At 39.5% G+C, this 16,154-nt stretch overlaps 1 long non-coding RNA gene across 1 annotated transcript; it reads left to right on the forward strand.

Moving 5' to 3' along the window:
* Positions 1-555: 555 nt before the first annotated feature.
* LOC145820980 (uncharacterized) lies at positions 556-4,847 on the forward strand. The gene is made up of 5 exons (XR_014363022.1): positions 556-871; positions 948-996; positions 1,070-1,159; positions 3,882-4,140; positions 4,574-4,847. It is a non-coding gene; the product is annotated as an uncharacterized LOC145820980 (long non-coding RNA).
* The last annotated feature ends 11,307 nt before the right edge of the window (positions 4,848-16,154 follow it).

Below are 16,154 nucleotides of genomic sequence, written 5' to 3' on the forward strand. Positions count from 1 at the left end.
AGACTCCACTTTCAGCTTTTTTTGGTAAAAGTTTTCGTATCGTTTTCAATAGATTTTGCTAGTTTAGTGAGCGATCCATTGTTTTCACTGTAGAATTGGTTTTATTTTTGGCATTTTAAAGTTTTTCAATTATGTGGATCGGATTTCGTTGAATCTTTTGATTGTTTTGTCTTGAAATTCGACTTTTGGGAGCAAAGTGTTTGAACCTTGTTTTGTTTTTTGCTAGAAATGTCCTGTTTAGATCTTTGCCTCATTTGAATTGTTTTCAACACTCCTTTCGGGTTAGATTTTATTTGAATTTATCAGTATTGTGAAGATTTTTATGTGTTTCAGTTGAATTTCAAATCTCACTTGATGTCATACAGTGTTTGGTTCATGAAATGCTTAGAATTTAATATCAATTTGCATATTTGATTGCCTAAGCCTATTTAGATGTAGTTTCTGCTTATTTAGAATTGTAACAGTGGTTAATGAGTTTTCACTGACTGATCCAATTTAAATTTTGTTTGTTGCTCAGACATTGGACGGAATTTTAGGTGATAATGAAGGAATTAACAGTCTCTTGCATTGAGTGATCGTTTACTGCTTTCCATTTGAAGCACTTTCCTTGTAAATAGAAGTGATAGTAAAGTCTAATTGAAGTGTGTCCCATGTGAGAGGAAACATGGATTTTTTTAGGAATTACTCTAATGAAACGGTTTCGCAGAGTGCCTTGGATGACAGAGGCCAGGGACAGACCATGACTTCACTACAACTGTTTTGTTCTTAAACGTGATTTCTATCCCAGATATATTACTTACTCAAAGGAGGAGGAAGCGGTTCGATGTATTCAATCAGTGCATGGGTTTACCTTGGATGGTAGATCATTTAGGTGGGAAATGGCTACATTCAAGATTTATATTCTATTATGTATTCTGTTATGTAGGTGTTGGGATTTCATTTTGCAGGGCATGCTTTGGAACCACAAAGTATTGTCATGCCTGGCTGAGAAATGTGGTATGATTTCTGAATTATTGATTGGAAATTAGACTATTGGTTATAGGTGAGGATTGAAATTTTTTTGCTGCAGTCTTGCAGCAATCCTGATTCTGTATTTGCATGAGATTGGCACACAAGAAGATAGTTTCACTAAAGATGAAATAATATCAGCATACACAAGGTATTTTCATATTTTGATTACCCTCTGCTTTTCCTCTCATTTAATTAAAATATGGCCCTAAGTCCATACTATAAGATTTTGAATGAACGTTGTGCATAACACTTGAGTTTGTAGTGGTAGACTTGGGATTATTTTTCTGCGAGCTAACTAAGAACGTCCCTGATGTGGATTTTATCTTTTTAAGCAACGTAATTGGTCACTGATACAACTATAATTAGCATCATTGTTGGTGGCGGTGAGGCAAATCAGAAATACAAGATGTCCTTGGAAAATTTGTCTTAAAATGAAAAGGAATATAAACCTGAGACTAGGCCCATCAATGGATTGTATTCTAAGCTGAGTCTAATCCAATAATTTGTGGTTGAAATGTAATTATTCAATTACTATCAGAATCTAATAGGTCTGATTGTTAACAGATCAGACATGGATTTAGTTAATCTGATCTGTTAATGATTCTGTTCAATTATAAAGATGAATATGCTAGTTATAAAATGTTTCAGCTGTCAAATCCTAATTTATTTTATGGTGGCTTCTCCGTATACTGCAGAACAACAACACTTATTTGACTATAGGATTTTTTTTAACAACACTTGTTTAGAAACTTATATATGATATAGTTTTTGGGTAGTTTATAACTTTTTGGACAATTATAACTTAAGGATAGTTCTTTTTGGATGGTTTTGAATTAAGGCTAGTTTTTAGATGATTGGAATGTATAGACAATTCTGAATCAAGGTTGAGAGAGGAAGACAATAACTGGACCATGATTTTGTGTTCACTGGCTGCCCAACTACATAATGACAGCAACCTGTATTCAGTCAGTATTAGAGAGTAGTATAGTATAGCGTAACTTACCCAAAAACTTTTCTCCATAGTCACAGATCCATACCCACCATAGCTACCCATCTGCCCTACAGCAAGCATTCCAGGTGATGAAGATGAAGATGGCGATGGAACTGCTGCAAAAACACACACCACCAAACTAATATTAAAAAAAAAATTAAAAATTAAATGGTATGAAAGTACGTATATTTTTTTTCCCGGGTGTCAAAATTAGTTGGTTAGTTAATTAGTTAGTAGTAAGTTAAATTACTACTAATAACATTCGATGCTTCATCATAAATTCAAACTTAGAATCTCCCCCAATTTATTTCTTAGAAATTAAGGAGTATAACCACTTGAATGTTTGAAAAAAAATAAATAAATAAAACCCAAGGATCTCAACTGCTTGACCTAGACTTAAGTTCTTCATAAAACTATTAATTGATCCACATTAAAAATAAAAAAACCAGCTTAGTCTTTAGCATAATTTGAACGGAGTAACAAATGTAAAGCAATAAATATATACATATCATAAGTACATCTACAAAAGCATTGTGGAGAAATGAACAATGAAGAGAGAGAGAGAGAGAGAGAGAGAGAGAGAGGTTGCTGACTGTTGATGCTTTACCAGGGCTGATGTTAGGGTACTTGTTATAAACAGGATCTTCAGATCTCCAACCTCCTCCTCCTCCATTTCCACCAACACCACTTCTCTGCATGGGGATATCAGTGGTGAACCTCTTCTTCTGCCTCTCTCAAGCTTTATGGTTCTGAAACCAATAAAACACATTCTTCCCTTCAATCTTTCCATACTATCTCAACCTTGCAGATATACTCTGAATCTGCTCAAAGACATTAGCAGTAGCAGTAGAGGATTCAATTTGCCCGACACACCTCACAAATCCCATGTGGATGATTCTCTTCAAGTGGTCCTCTTTGCTATTTGGAGAAATGTAGTGGATGCTAACAAATAATGGGCAAATCACTGGCAATGATTTGAAAGCAGTATAATTAACCATTTCATGGGACTTTGTTTGATTCTTGTTTGAGGTCCTCCCAATTATACCCATGAATGATCAACACTTTTCTGCTACATTAACTTTGAATATGATTTTTTAAATTTTTTATTTTTGCTTTATTTCTGGGGTGATTAGTCAAGGCTAAATACCAATCAAGGTCCACTTGAAATAACTATTTCCCTTTAGTAGTAAATTCTCAATCTCTTCTATTTTTTGATCGATCGCTTATATTAGTTTTTTACCTGCTGGTTCAGTCATAAACAGATCTTTACAACAAAGCATGAACCTAATAATTCCAAAGGGATCTTGCTTGATTTTGTTTGTATTGGCACTGATTTTAGACAAAGCTTCTCCCAAACCGCCGGGGGGGGGGGAATTAGAAAAAACTCTTATTTCTTCCTAAATTACGCATGCTATTATAAATAATATTCAAGGGGGCTGATTATTTTTATTTTCTATTTTTTCAAGCTGAGGCCTTGTCCAGTCTCCATATTGGTTTGAACAAGCTCATTAATCAATAACCTAAAACAGTCTGATTGTTTAAGAAACTTTTTTGATTGAATGATACCCATAGAGAAAACAATTCAGAGTGGCAAGCACCTCCTCACATAATTCACCATTAGACAGCAAATTGTATGTACTCTGTGTTGCTAATAGAATTCAATTGAGAAAATGGACATGAAAATACCAATGCAATGATGCTTTTGCCTTTAAATGTGAGAGAATTCCATAACTGTCTAATTATAACATTCTTTCCTTCAGAGATTCTCTTGTTATTTGCTCAAAGACATTAGCAGTAGAGGATTCAATTATGTAGGCTTACATGACAGATGCATTTCCTCATGAAGTGTTTTTTGTTTGAATCTTCACAATCTTTGCAGCCCAATCTGCTGGTTGTTGACCTAAATCTTCCAGTAGCATCCAGTTTAGTTGGCGAACATGAACTAGAATTTGCGTTGGGATTGCACGGGGACTTGCCATTCTTCATGAGGAAGTGCGACCACATATTGTTCATCGAGATATCAAAGCTACCAATATTCTCCTTGACAAAGACTTGACACCCAAAATTTCAGATTTTGGTCTACCAAAACTTATCCCAGCCAACATGACTCATGTCAGTACCTGTGTGGCAGGAACAATGTAAGTTCTAACAATAATGCATCCATTTTTTTAATCCATCTAATCATAAGAGTTCATCTTCATTACGTTCTTAGAGAAATTACCAAAAACATACATTGCATTTGTACTCGAGACAGTGACTTGCACAAGATGAGTTATTGGTTTGATATCAAATAATCCCCAGTCATGCACATGATGTCTACAAAGAAATGGCAACTTAATCAGTCATCTTTAAATCATGCTACTTTTTGGTTGTTGAATTGTCTAGATAGTAGATAGTTATTTTCTGTTGATTTTGTTGATGAAGGAGATTCATTGTGGAATCTTTTGGGTAGAATTATGGATGGCAATTAAATCCGAACCCAATGGAAACCCACCCTGCCCCGCTATTATTAGCGGATTTCCCCAAATTCCCCCCCCAATGATTAACTGTTTTTCTTCTCTCATTTTTCAGAGCACTGTTGGCTGATGGTTGTTGCTTGTTGGTCCACTGCTACTGCTGCCGGTGTGCTGCTGCAGAATTTTGCTCTGCTGCTGCTGCTGCAATGTTATTGTAAAGCGGGCTGCTACTAGATGATGGTCTGCTGCAAATTTGGGTTGTTAGTTTCATGTTTTCATTTTTTTATTTGTTGTTTTTACTATGGGTTCATAATTTGGATGAATTTGAGTATTTTAGTGAGTTTACCTGTTCAGATTTTATACACTGCTTCCAAAAGCATATTTTTCAACAGTGTTTTTTGGCCTACACATCAACTTTAGGTGATTTAATATCAATATTATTAGTTTGTAATAATAGGGCCTGAGGGATGCCTCTTGTAAATATGTACATCTTATAAAAAAATATAAATGATTTTCAATTTTTTTTGCCGCTACAAATTTGTCGTTGTCAAAAAGTAAAGCTTTCTTGACAAACAACTTGTCGGTAAATGTGTAGTCAAAAGTTTATTTTTGCCCACTCATATTGTGTTGCTAAAAGTGTATTTTTTGCCAATGTCAATTTTCCGTTGCCAAAAGTAAAGCTTTATCGACAACCAAATTGTTGGAAAATGGCAACATTTACCAACGTAAATGTGTCGTTAAAAGTTTACTTTTGCCCACTCATTGTGTTGGTAGAAGTGTATTTTTTGCCAATGCCAATTTGTCGTTGCCAAAAGTAAAGCTTTAGCGACAAACAAATCATCGGTAAATGGCAACATTTACCGACGTAAATGTGTCGCCAAAAGTTTATTTTTGCCGACGCATATTTTGTTGCTAAAAGTATATTTTTTGCCCATACAAATTTGTGTCGCGAAAAGTGCCACACAATCATCATATTTGAATGACTTTTACCGACGCAAGGTAAATTGCCAACGATGGATGAAGGCTTTTATCGACGACTATGTTCGTCGCTAAAGGCATTACTTTCACCAACGCAATGATAATTTCGTCGGCAAAAACTTTTGCCAACTCACTTTTGCCTACGGGTTGCCAACGTAGCTTTGTGTGTCGGTAAAACTCTTTGCCAACGAATTTTCCCTTTTAGCAACATATTTTGTTGCGTTGTGAAAAATGCAATTTCTTGTAGTGTATCGGAATCATTCACCACAATAGTTCATATCAAAGTGTTTCAAATCAGGTACAATACGGTATTGTCTACATAAACTCGGGGGTAGTCGCATATGCATGCAGTTATTCGTATCGGGGGGTACGTATCATAATTAGTATAGCAGTTCTCAAATAAGTCTTATATGCAAGAACATGGTGCACAGTAACACATTAAACAGAGTTCCTCGGTTGTACATAAGATAGGGTCTGTTACACAAAAGTTCTAAATTAGTCACAAAATGTAGGTTTATGAGTCGAGCCCAGTATAGTCACATAATCCAGTCAATTTTCTACCCATCAAAATGCATGGTCTCACAATTATAGAGTTTGTCATTTAGGGTGCTCAACTCCGTCACACAATCACAAAGTCATAATTCTGGTGGTTTAGTCATGGAGGACAGTAGTATAACAAATCGCCCTGAGCATAAGTTTAGATGTACATGCGCATGTGCAGAGTTAATCGATATCCCAATACGTATTTCACAAATATCTCAAATGGAGTATATACATTTAAAGGATACGGTCTCGATCTTGTGGGTTTAACCGATCTAAATACACATGCAACAGATACGAAAGAACATGCCAATCTGAATCAATTAATATCCCAAGCAAAGATGTACACATGTACTAATTCAGAATCAATCAATACATAAGCATTCGTTTATAACAGTGCAGATACCTAGGATAACGGTTACAGCATTCTGAGTACTTCCTGGGACGAGTGCAATTACTCTATCTTGATCAGCAATTCCTACCATTGGTACGAATCCAACTCAGACAGAAGATTTATTCACATTTGTTCAGTTCGGGGACAGTTCCTTACCATACGGTCCATTTTACCATACCTATAACAAACCCCAAAAATCCGATAACAACTCCTCGGTGTTTCTTACACTTTTGGTGGCAAAGGTTCTTGCTGTAGCGACAATTGACATTGTTGTCTCAAAATCTCTGCCATCCCTTATACTATTCTTTCCGGACTATTAAGTCGGGCTGTGAAAGAGTCTGCCAACTCGTATGCCCTCACTTTATCCACGTTCTACACAAATTCTTATTAAGCCTTGCCAATTACTGGGATGTCCAATACAAAAATAAACACAGATACACATGGGTACATTCGCACATAGGCACATTGTTATATTCTCATTTCACATATTGTACGCAATAAATCACATACGTAACAGATAATTGCATACTTATCAAATATCGCATGCTGAACATTTACTAAGTAATTATATACTCAAATCATGTCCATGTTTCACATAGGCACCCATTGGCAGAATCGAATGCACATAAGCAACTTTTCATGGTTCATATGTTCATGTATGTGCACTATAACAAAACAAATTTTATTGTACACAGTAGTGTAACAATTCATATCTCATATTCAAATCATGTGTGGTATTTCCTTAAGCGTAACATATCATGTTGGTCAAGCATAACAAGTTCCATAATGGAACCTTCAGTACCGGGTAACATATCTCATTCATAAGCCACAGTATTGTTTCCCCCGGGCGAGGGCTTCTGCTCAGGATACCATAATTACATTTGAAGAAAATTTAAACAGTCATTCACTTATGCAAAACATAGCATTTCAGGGAACTTGTCATTTCATATCATCAGAAAATAATTAAAGTTCACCATTTGATTAAACTTGCATTATACTTTATACAAAAGATTCACAAGTATGCATATACTAGAGAGCATACATATTCCAATGGTTTACAATGCAAGCAATTCACGAATTTATAACACATAATTGTTCATATCGAAACAATTAAGCATATTCTTGATGCTTCTAAGTTCACATTTATCACATGAATGCATCCTAGATCTTTTCTAGACGCTTATTGCTCATTTGGACAAGTGTGTGAGTTATTAACTCGTGCTCTGATACCACTCCGTCACGACCCGAACCCGCCCCTATGGGTTAAGGCCATAACCGGCCAGTAATCACGAGATTACCTACGGCCTCAAACCAAATAAGACAAGACTCATCAGAGTAAAAGGGGCCAAACAGAAGCAAATTTAAAACTTTGTCCATAGAGCTGTGCTTATATGCACACCATAACATTCCATATGTACATATGTTAATAACTCACAACATAAAGTGTAATGACATAAGATTCTATACAGACAGGATCATCCAAACTAAGTCAACCCATGAAAACTATATACAGACGTATTCAAAACTTCGCCAACCTGACAAAATGTAAATACATAACAAAAGGGCGAAAACGGGTCTCATGCATGAGACACAAGGGCTGACTCTTCAAAACCTTGGTTGTTCCATACAAACTTCATTGAGGCTGGGTTTGGACCTCTCTTGGCTCACCTACAAACACATGAATGAGCGTGAGTGATAGCCTAGTGAATAATATCAAACAAAGAAGTCATACAAACGATATGTAGAACAACATACTCCAAACGGCCTTGGGGCCAATTCATACTTCTATTTAACATATATATATACACAATTTAAGTCGAGTGACCGTGGTTCATATCAGGCTGCCCTTCGGCCCATTTATACTTTCATTTATGTCAGAACGGCCTCTGGCCCATCCATTCATGTCAAAACGGCCTCTGGCCCATTCATTCGTGTCAAAATGACCTTCGGTCCTTTCGTTTATGTCAAAACGACCTTCGGTCCATTCATTTATATCAAAACGACTTTTGGTCCATTCATTTATCTCAAAACGACCTTCGATCCGTTCGTTCGTGTCAAAACGACCTTCGGTCCATTCGTTTAAGTCAAGATGACCTTCGGTCCATTCATTTATCTCAAAACGACCTTCGGTCCATTCATTTATCTCAAAACGACCTTCGGTCCGTTCGTTCGTGTCAAAACGACCTTCGGTCCATTCGTTTATGTCAAAACGGCCTTTGGCCCATTCACACTTTCGTGTCAAACTGGCCTTTGGCCCAATCATTCATATCGAAAACGGCCTCTGGCCCATTTATTCATGCTTATCAAAACGGCCTCTGATCCATTCATTATTTCTTGTCAAAACGGCCTCTGGCCCATTACAAATTTTCATATCAAACATTGTCCACCATTCAAATTAATGAACTTACAAACTTACATAGAGGTAAGCAATAGGACAACAACATATTCAAACATCTTTTGTTAAGATATTACTCACAGTGATCGGCTTGTGGATTTCCCCTGGAGCTTGACCCTACACATTTCATGAACACAAAGGGGGTCACTAACAGTTCAATCCGTTCTTTGATTCATATATTCCTCTTTAGGCATTATTCTTATCTCATTAACTCATTTACAATGCTTAACATATGCCTAAGAGTGCTTACAAGTGAAAGAGAACGGAAAACGAAACACAGAACGAGCATACAAAATTTCAGGGAACAGGGTCCCCGCTCGAGCGTCAACTTCCCCACTCGACCGGACCCATAGGGCTTGCAAAAGTACTGGTTGCATGAAAAATACGCTAGCGCGTGGGATAGAGCGCTCGAGCGGAAGGCCTGTCTACAAAAACTCCCCGCTCGAGCGTGATATATACCGCTCGAACAGACATCCAACTCTGCAAAAAGTGCTGGGAGCACGATTTTCCCGCTCGAGCGGCTCTTCCCCCGCTTGAGCGGACATAAAAAATCTGGGTTTTCCAGATTGAGTTCTTGAGCTCCAATTCGAATTTCAACAGGCAAAACATGCATGTTATGGCTCAAATCTCAAATATAGTTATGCTAACATGCCATAAACATCAAAGCACATTACAATGGAGCCCAATTCATAATTAATTCACATGTATGCCCCAATCCCCCATCCACTCATTCTAATACAAACAAAATCATACTTTCAAAGCTCATATCTTAATTATTCAAACATGCATGCTAATCTTGATTTCATTTCCATCCCAAACAATGCAAATGGTGTTCATTCTCATGGAATACAACAAAAGCATACTTGCATGTAAGATTTAACACCTTTATTTCCATGTTCACTCAATACATGCTAGATTATGCATTTCCACAACAATTATATACATGCATGCCTTCATTAACCTTCAATTGAACACAAGAAACTCAATTCCCTTACATTCAAACTAATTCATGCTCTTGACCATCTATTAAACTTGAATTCACAAGGTGATGACTATAAATGCATGAATCACTCACCAAGGAGCTTTAATCTCCCCAATTTAGCAATACTTGAGCTTAATCTCCAAAAGGTCCAAGTCTTGAACCACAAATGCACAATTCTTTCCTCTCTCTCTCTAACAGTCGTCTCTGTCTCAATCTTAATTTTATAACTCAAATTTTGAGTTTAATAGAGTTAAAGGAGAGTGTAGTGCTAACATACAACAAGCCCCATTAATATATTATTTTAATATAAAATAATTGGGCACTCAATTCATCAATTTAATCAGTTTAATCTGACCCGAATAAATTTTCAATTAAATTTCACCGTAGGCTCTAAAAATTACGCTAATCACAATGGCGTAATCAATTTCGGGTTCTGTGGCCGATAAGGCCCTCAATTTAATTTCCAAAGCAGATTATTCAAACAGATATTCCTACGGTGAACAGATAGAAATCCAAGACCACATAATGGCACACAAATGGCACACAAAATCATATTAAACACATAATCATACTCATATTAAGGACCAATTAACACATTACGGAACAGGGGTATTACATTATCGCCTCAAGAAAGTTACAACACTACTTCCAGGGGCATACCATCAAGGTCCTCACTGAATTCCTCCTCAGATCTGTATTCAGCCGAGCCGATTTCTCTGTCCGAACAGCAAAATGGCGGTAGAACTTGGTGAGTTTGACATTCGATATCAACCTACGACGGCAATCAAAGCCCAGGTCTTAGTATATTTCGTCGCAAAATTTGCTCCTATCCAGAGTACTAAGCCAGGAAATCCCAGTTCGGCACAGGTGCTACGCACCACCGAACAGGGAAAGCACTGCGCTTTGGAAGCATGGAAACTCTTTATTGGAAACATTCGGCAGCTTTATGTTGACGGGTCATCCAATAACCGAGGCTCGGGGGCAGGAGTAGTACTTATCTCACCAGAAGGATTTATCTGGAAGCAGGCTCTCAAACAATGAGGCAGAGTACGAAGCATTATTGGCTGGCTTACGTAGTGCCGAACACTTCAGTGCAGAACAGCTTCTTGTTTTCAGCAATTCACAACTAGTGGTAAACTAGCTTTCTGAGGTCTATGAAACACGAGATGAAAGAATGGCTATGTACGTAGGCAAGGCCAAAGACTTACTCAAAAAGTTTCAATCCATACGAGTGGAATGAATTAGTCAGGACAAAAACAGTGATGCTGATGCTCTGGCTTGCCTCGGCTCATCAGTAGATACCAAAGGTGTTAGAAAAGTTTGGGTTGAGTTCGTGTCAGAACCAAGCATCACATCTCCAGTCCTTTGCAGCAACCTAGAGCCGAGCTGGATGGATCCGATACTTGCTTTTCTAAAATCTGGTACTCTCCCCAAAGATAAAAAGGAAGCCAACAAAGTCAGACATAAGTCAGCTTGATTTTGGATCTCACCATCTGGGAAGCTGTACAGATGCTCCTATCTTGGCCCTTATCTTCTATGTGTGCATCCAAACTTGGTCGAGAATGTTCTCTACGAAATTCACGATGGGATTTGTGGATGCCATGTTGGTGGAAGGTCACTGGCGCACCGAGCCCTCACTCGCGGGTACTGGTGACCAAGGATGCAACAAGATGCGCAGCAGTATGTACAGAAGTGTGATAAATGTCAGAGGTTTGCTCCATTCATTCATCAGCCAGCCAAAACTCTCACTCCACTCACTAGCCCATGGCCCTTTGGCCAATGGGGTCTGGATATTATCGGACCATTGGCACAAGGCACTGGGAACAGACGATTCTTCATTCCTACAATCGACTATTTCACTAAGTGGGTTGAAGTCGAGGCGCTGGCAAGTATCAAAGAAGCGGACACAAAGCGGTTTGTCATGAGGAACGTGGTGGTGCGTTTCGGCATCCCGCGGATACTGATTGCGGATAACGGAACACAGTTCGATGGAAAGATCTTCAGAAAGTTCTGTGTTGACCTCAGGATCGAGTGTAGGAACTCTTCTCCAGGGTACCCACAAAGTAATGGACAGGTAGAAACGTCAAACAAAACCGTCATCAGTGGAGTAAAGAAACAGCTTGAGCATGCAAAAGGAAAATGGGTTGAAGAGTTACGCCACATACTATGGACATACCGAACCATAGCACGGCGCTCAACAGGGGAAACACCTTACTCTCTAACTTATGGAATGAAGGCCATCATCCCACTCGAAGTAGGTCTCTTAACCCTTCGGTCTGAATTGTTTGAAAGCACCAGTAATGAGGAAGCTATTGCACAAGCACTGGATATGGCAGAAGGCCAAAGAGAAGCCGCACTGATCAGACTTGTAGCGTATCAGCAGTAGCTCATCAAGAGTTTCAACCAAAAAGTTTTCCCAAGGCAATTTACACCTAGAGAATTGGTTTTGAGGAAAGTTATGGATCACAAAAGAGTGCCTGGCGAGGGCAAACTTGGGCCTAACTGGGAAGGTCCGTACAAGGTCATAATTGCTATTGGAAATGAAGCTTACTACCTAGAGGATCTGAAAGGAAAAACCATACCTTGGCCCTGGAATGTAGCAAATCTCAAGAAATATTATCAATAGAATTAAACCCCAACTTCTTTATTAGGATGTAAAGACATTTACCTTTTGGCCAATATAGAGGCCTCCCCACTTCTCTCAAGACTATCAAATTTTTGTAATAAGCTTTGGTGTTCACCAAACGGAATTAGCTTTGATGCTTATCAAATAGAATTAGCTTTGGTACTTACCAAACGGAAATAGCTTTGATGTTTATCAAACGAAATTATCTTTGATGTTTATCAAATGGAATTAGCTTTGGTACTTACCAAACGAAAATAGCTTTGATGTTTATCAAACGGAATTAGCTTTGATGCTTATCAAACGGAATTAGCTTTGGTACTTACCAAACGGGAATAGGTTTGATGTTTATCAAACGGAATTAGCTTTGGTACTTACCAAACGGGAATAGGTTTGATGTTTATCAAACGGAATTAGCTTTGGTCTTAACCCAAATGGACTTAGTTTCAGAACGACTGAACGGAATTAAAATTTAGTTAGCACTCAAACATGTTAAGTGGAACTACTTGGTGGAATTATGTTTGGTAACTAAATTGGACTTTAGCCAAGTGGAATTGCGTGGTGGAAACCGCATTAACATATCTTAAGTAAACATCTCTGAGTCTACAAAGTCTCTTAAGTATCATCACATCAACACTTCAGTACTGCTGCATACAAACAGAGTTGGAACAAACTAAGCTAAGTTCTATCGGGAGCAAACCTCCAGCATTAGTCTTACTCAACTCCAGCTGGGGGCAAACAATTATTTTTTCAAACCAACTTGGACCTGAGTAAGACACATCTTCATGCCTTTATCCCATTCAAATACACTTATTCTATCAAAGTTGTAACAGACTTAAGCAGTTCTACCTAAGAGCACAATCTTCAGTACCAATCTTACTTAGCTCCAGGTAAGGGCAAACAATTGTTTTTTAGAACCAACCTGGACCTAAGTAAGACCCTCTTACAAAATCAAGCACAACTATGTAACATATTCGTTAGCCAGACCGAGCATCTGTTTAGCCCTGAGGTCCCAACAGTGCTTGGCCAGGGGCAAACAGTACAGAACTAGACGGAGCATCTATTTTAAGCAATACAGAACCAGACCGAGCATCTGTTCGGCCCCGAGATCCCAACAGTGCTCGGCCGGGACAAACAGTACAGAAAACATTCAGATATAGAAGCCAAACAGCATCAGATTGCAAATTCAAAAAGAAAATCCCATTATCCAACAAAAGGCACAAATGGCCTCATAGCCAGCAACAAAGAAAAGAAAAGAAAAAGAAAAATTGTCTTGGCAAGTGTAGAAAGAAAGCTTGGACCAAGCCATAGTACATCAAAACAGAAAAGCAAAAACTTTAATTCCTTGTAGAGAAAACTTCAGCTTTCATTAACAAAGGGAACCTCAGGAGCAGTGTCCACAATCTTGTCCAGGCCGTCTTGGGAAGGAAAAGTAGAAGCAGCTCCAACTCCCTGAGAAGTGGAAGCTTCCTTAACCACGTCTCCCATGGCTTCAATCTCCAGGGTTCCACCCTCTTCAATGTTCACCGTTTCAATGGCAACATGGTCCTAAGTCTTGTTTGCAGAATCAATTTTTGAAGAAACTTCAACCGAAAGAACAGCAGGGGTGGAGACAATCTTTGAACTCAAGGATCTTAAGGGAACTAGGACATCCTGAAACAAGGAAGAGCCTTCAGGAACCAGGGCAGCAGCTAAAGCGCTCGACCAACCCTTCAGGAAGAGCTTGTCTCGCAGCACCAGCACCTCCTCCTTGTAAGCAGCCCCAGCCTCATCCCAACCTTGTTGCCAGTGCTTGGCCTCCAACGCAGAATGCTTGGTAGCCATCATCGCGATAACGGCCTCCAGCTCGGCCACTTTTCCTTTAAGTTGAGCCTGCACCCCAACAACAGCCTCCTTTGATTTTTCAGCTGAAGCAACAATCTTGTTCAAACGGAATGCCTCCCTTTCGTCAATTCGCCGTCCTTTTTTATCAGCCTCCAGGCTCACCATCAGTCTCTCAGCGTTCATAGCGGCCTTCAGCATGGCCTTTTCTAGTTTTTCAGCGCAGGTGATGGACAGATGCATCCTCTGAATACACTGCAACGGATTACAAAGTATTAAAAGAAAGAAAGCAGTAGCATAACACTAATGCTGTGTTTGGTTGAGGGATTTGAGGAGGGATTTGGAAAGGAAAATGGAAAAGGTAGGTGAAATGTAAAAAAAAATATACCTATATTTCACATAGTTTCACACACCTTTTCCCTTTCCCTTTCCAAATCCCTCCCCAAATCCCCCAACCAAACACAGCATAAAAGCAAGCAAAACAAGAAAGCACTTACAGCAGTCATCATCCGAAGGGTCCTCTTCAAAATAGGAATATCGCGGGGCCCATTATGGTCAGCTATGTCAACCAGCATCAACAGAGTCTTGGTCAAATCAAAAGCAAAATCTTGGGAAGCAACAACCGAATCAGATATAGAAATGGGCCTACCTTGATGCAGCATCGGCGGTTCCCATTTCTCAAGTGCTTCGTCCTCAATAGGATCTTCAGAAGCTTCCCCCACCATTGCCTTGCCAGTATTTCTCCCCCTCGCAATAACTGAAGCGGAGGGCTCGGCAGTAGCAGCGTGAGTTCCAGAAGCTCCCACCTCCAATTTTACATCCATGAGGCTCTTCGCCTCGACCTTTAACAAAAGGGTCTCACCAAAAGCCTCAGCCTCCAAATCCACTAGCACTCTCCTCTTCGACACGGACCCACCCCCTACGAAACTGGGGGCAGGAGAGGGCGTCTTTTCAGGCAATGCACCCTGGCTTCGACGGCGATTCGTAACCAGAGGAGTAAAGGATGTGTCAATCTCAGTATCAGAATCTAGAAGGGATACAGCGAGCTTCACTTTCTTCGAAATGACGGAGCGATAAGTCGCTTGGTAATCTAACAACTCCGGCGCGAACCTCTTCTTGTACCTCAGAACGGCTTTGATGGCCTCAGTATTCTCCCGATTCAGCCTTCGCTGAAAACGAGAGGCCTCTGCAAAAAAGAAGTACCACATTAAAACAACATCCAAAACAAAGGCAAGAAATACAAAAGACACTGGAGGAATGATTCGAACCTGGGTAGCCATCCTTCGGGCATCCGTTCGAACTGGAATTCGGTCCCGGTGGGGAACTCCCAGTTGCCACCAACTTGCAGAAAATCATCATTGTGCTTGTCTGAATCAAGCAAACCAGTCACCAGATGACAGTCGATCGAACGAACACGCAGGTAGTACGTGTTATGATCCTTGTTATGAGAAAGAGTGTAGCAGCCCAAAACGTCCCAAATATCGAGATTCAAGACCAACCGTTTATTGAGAGCAGACACACCACAGACGACACGAAACAAGTTAACAGATACTTGCATTGGGGTGAGTTGAACCTGGTGTAGAAATTAGCCCACCAAAGGGTCGAGAGGAAAACGAACCCCTCCCTCGACGATGGATGCAACCGGAAAAATGACGGTATTCCTAGTGCCCATACGTTTGGCATCGACCTTTACCAGTGAAAGGGTCACGTCATCAAGGATATTGTAATCACGACGAAACATGGCCATGGCCTCAGGAGTATCAACTAATGAGTGAAACTTTCCCATCAAACTGAACCTAGTGGTACAAGGGTAGAACTCAGATACCAAGATGGAGAACACAACGGCGCAAGGGCCAGACAAGATGATTGAAATAGAAAAAGACAAGAGAAGAAGGATCACAAGAGGACTTAAAAAGATCAGAGCAGCGGTAGCAAACAGGTGGCGCTGAAGCAAGACCAGCAA

This window comes from Camellia sinensis, chromosome 3 (genome assembly GCF_055761805.1).
Source record: "Camellia sinensis isolate YWXY chromosome 3, ASM5576180v1, whole genome shotgun sequence".
NCBI lineage: Eukaryota > Viridiplantae > Streptophyta > Magnoliopsida > Ericales > Theaceae > Camellia > Camellia sinensis.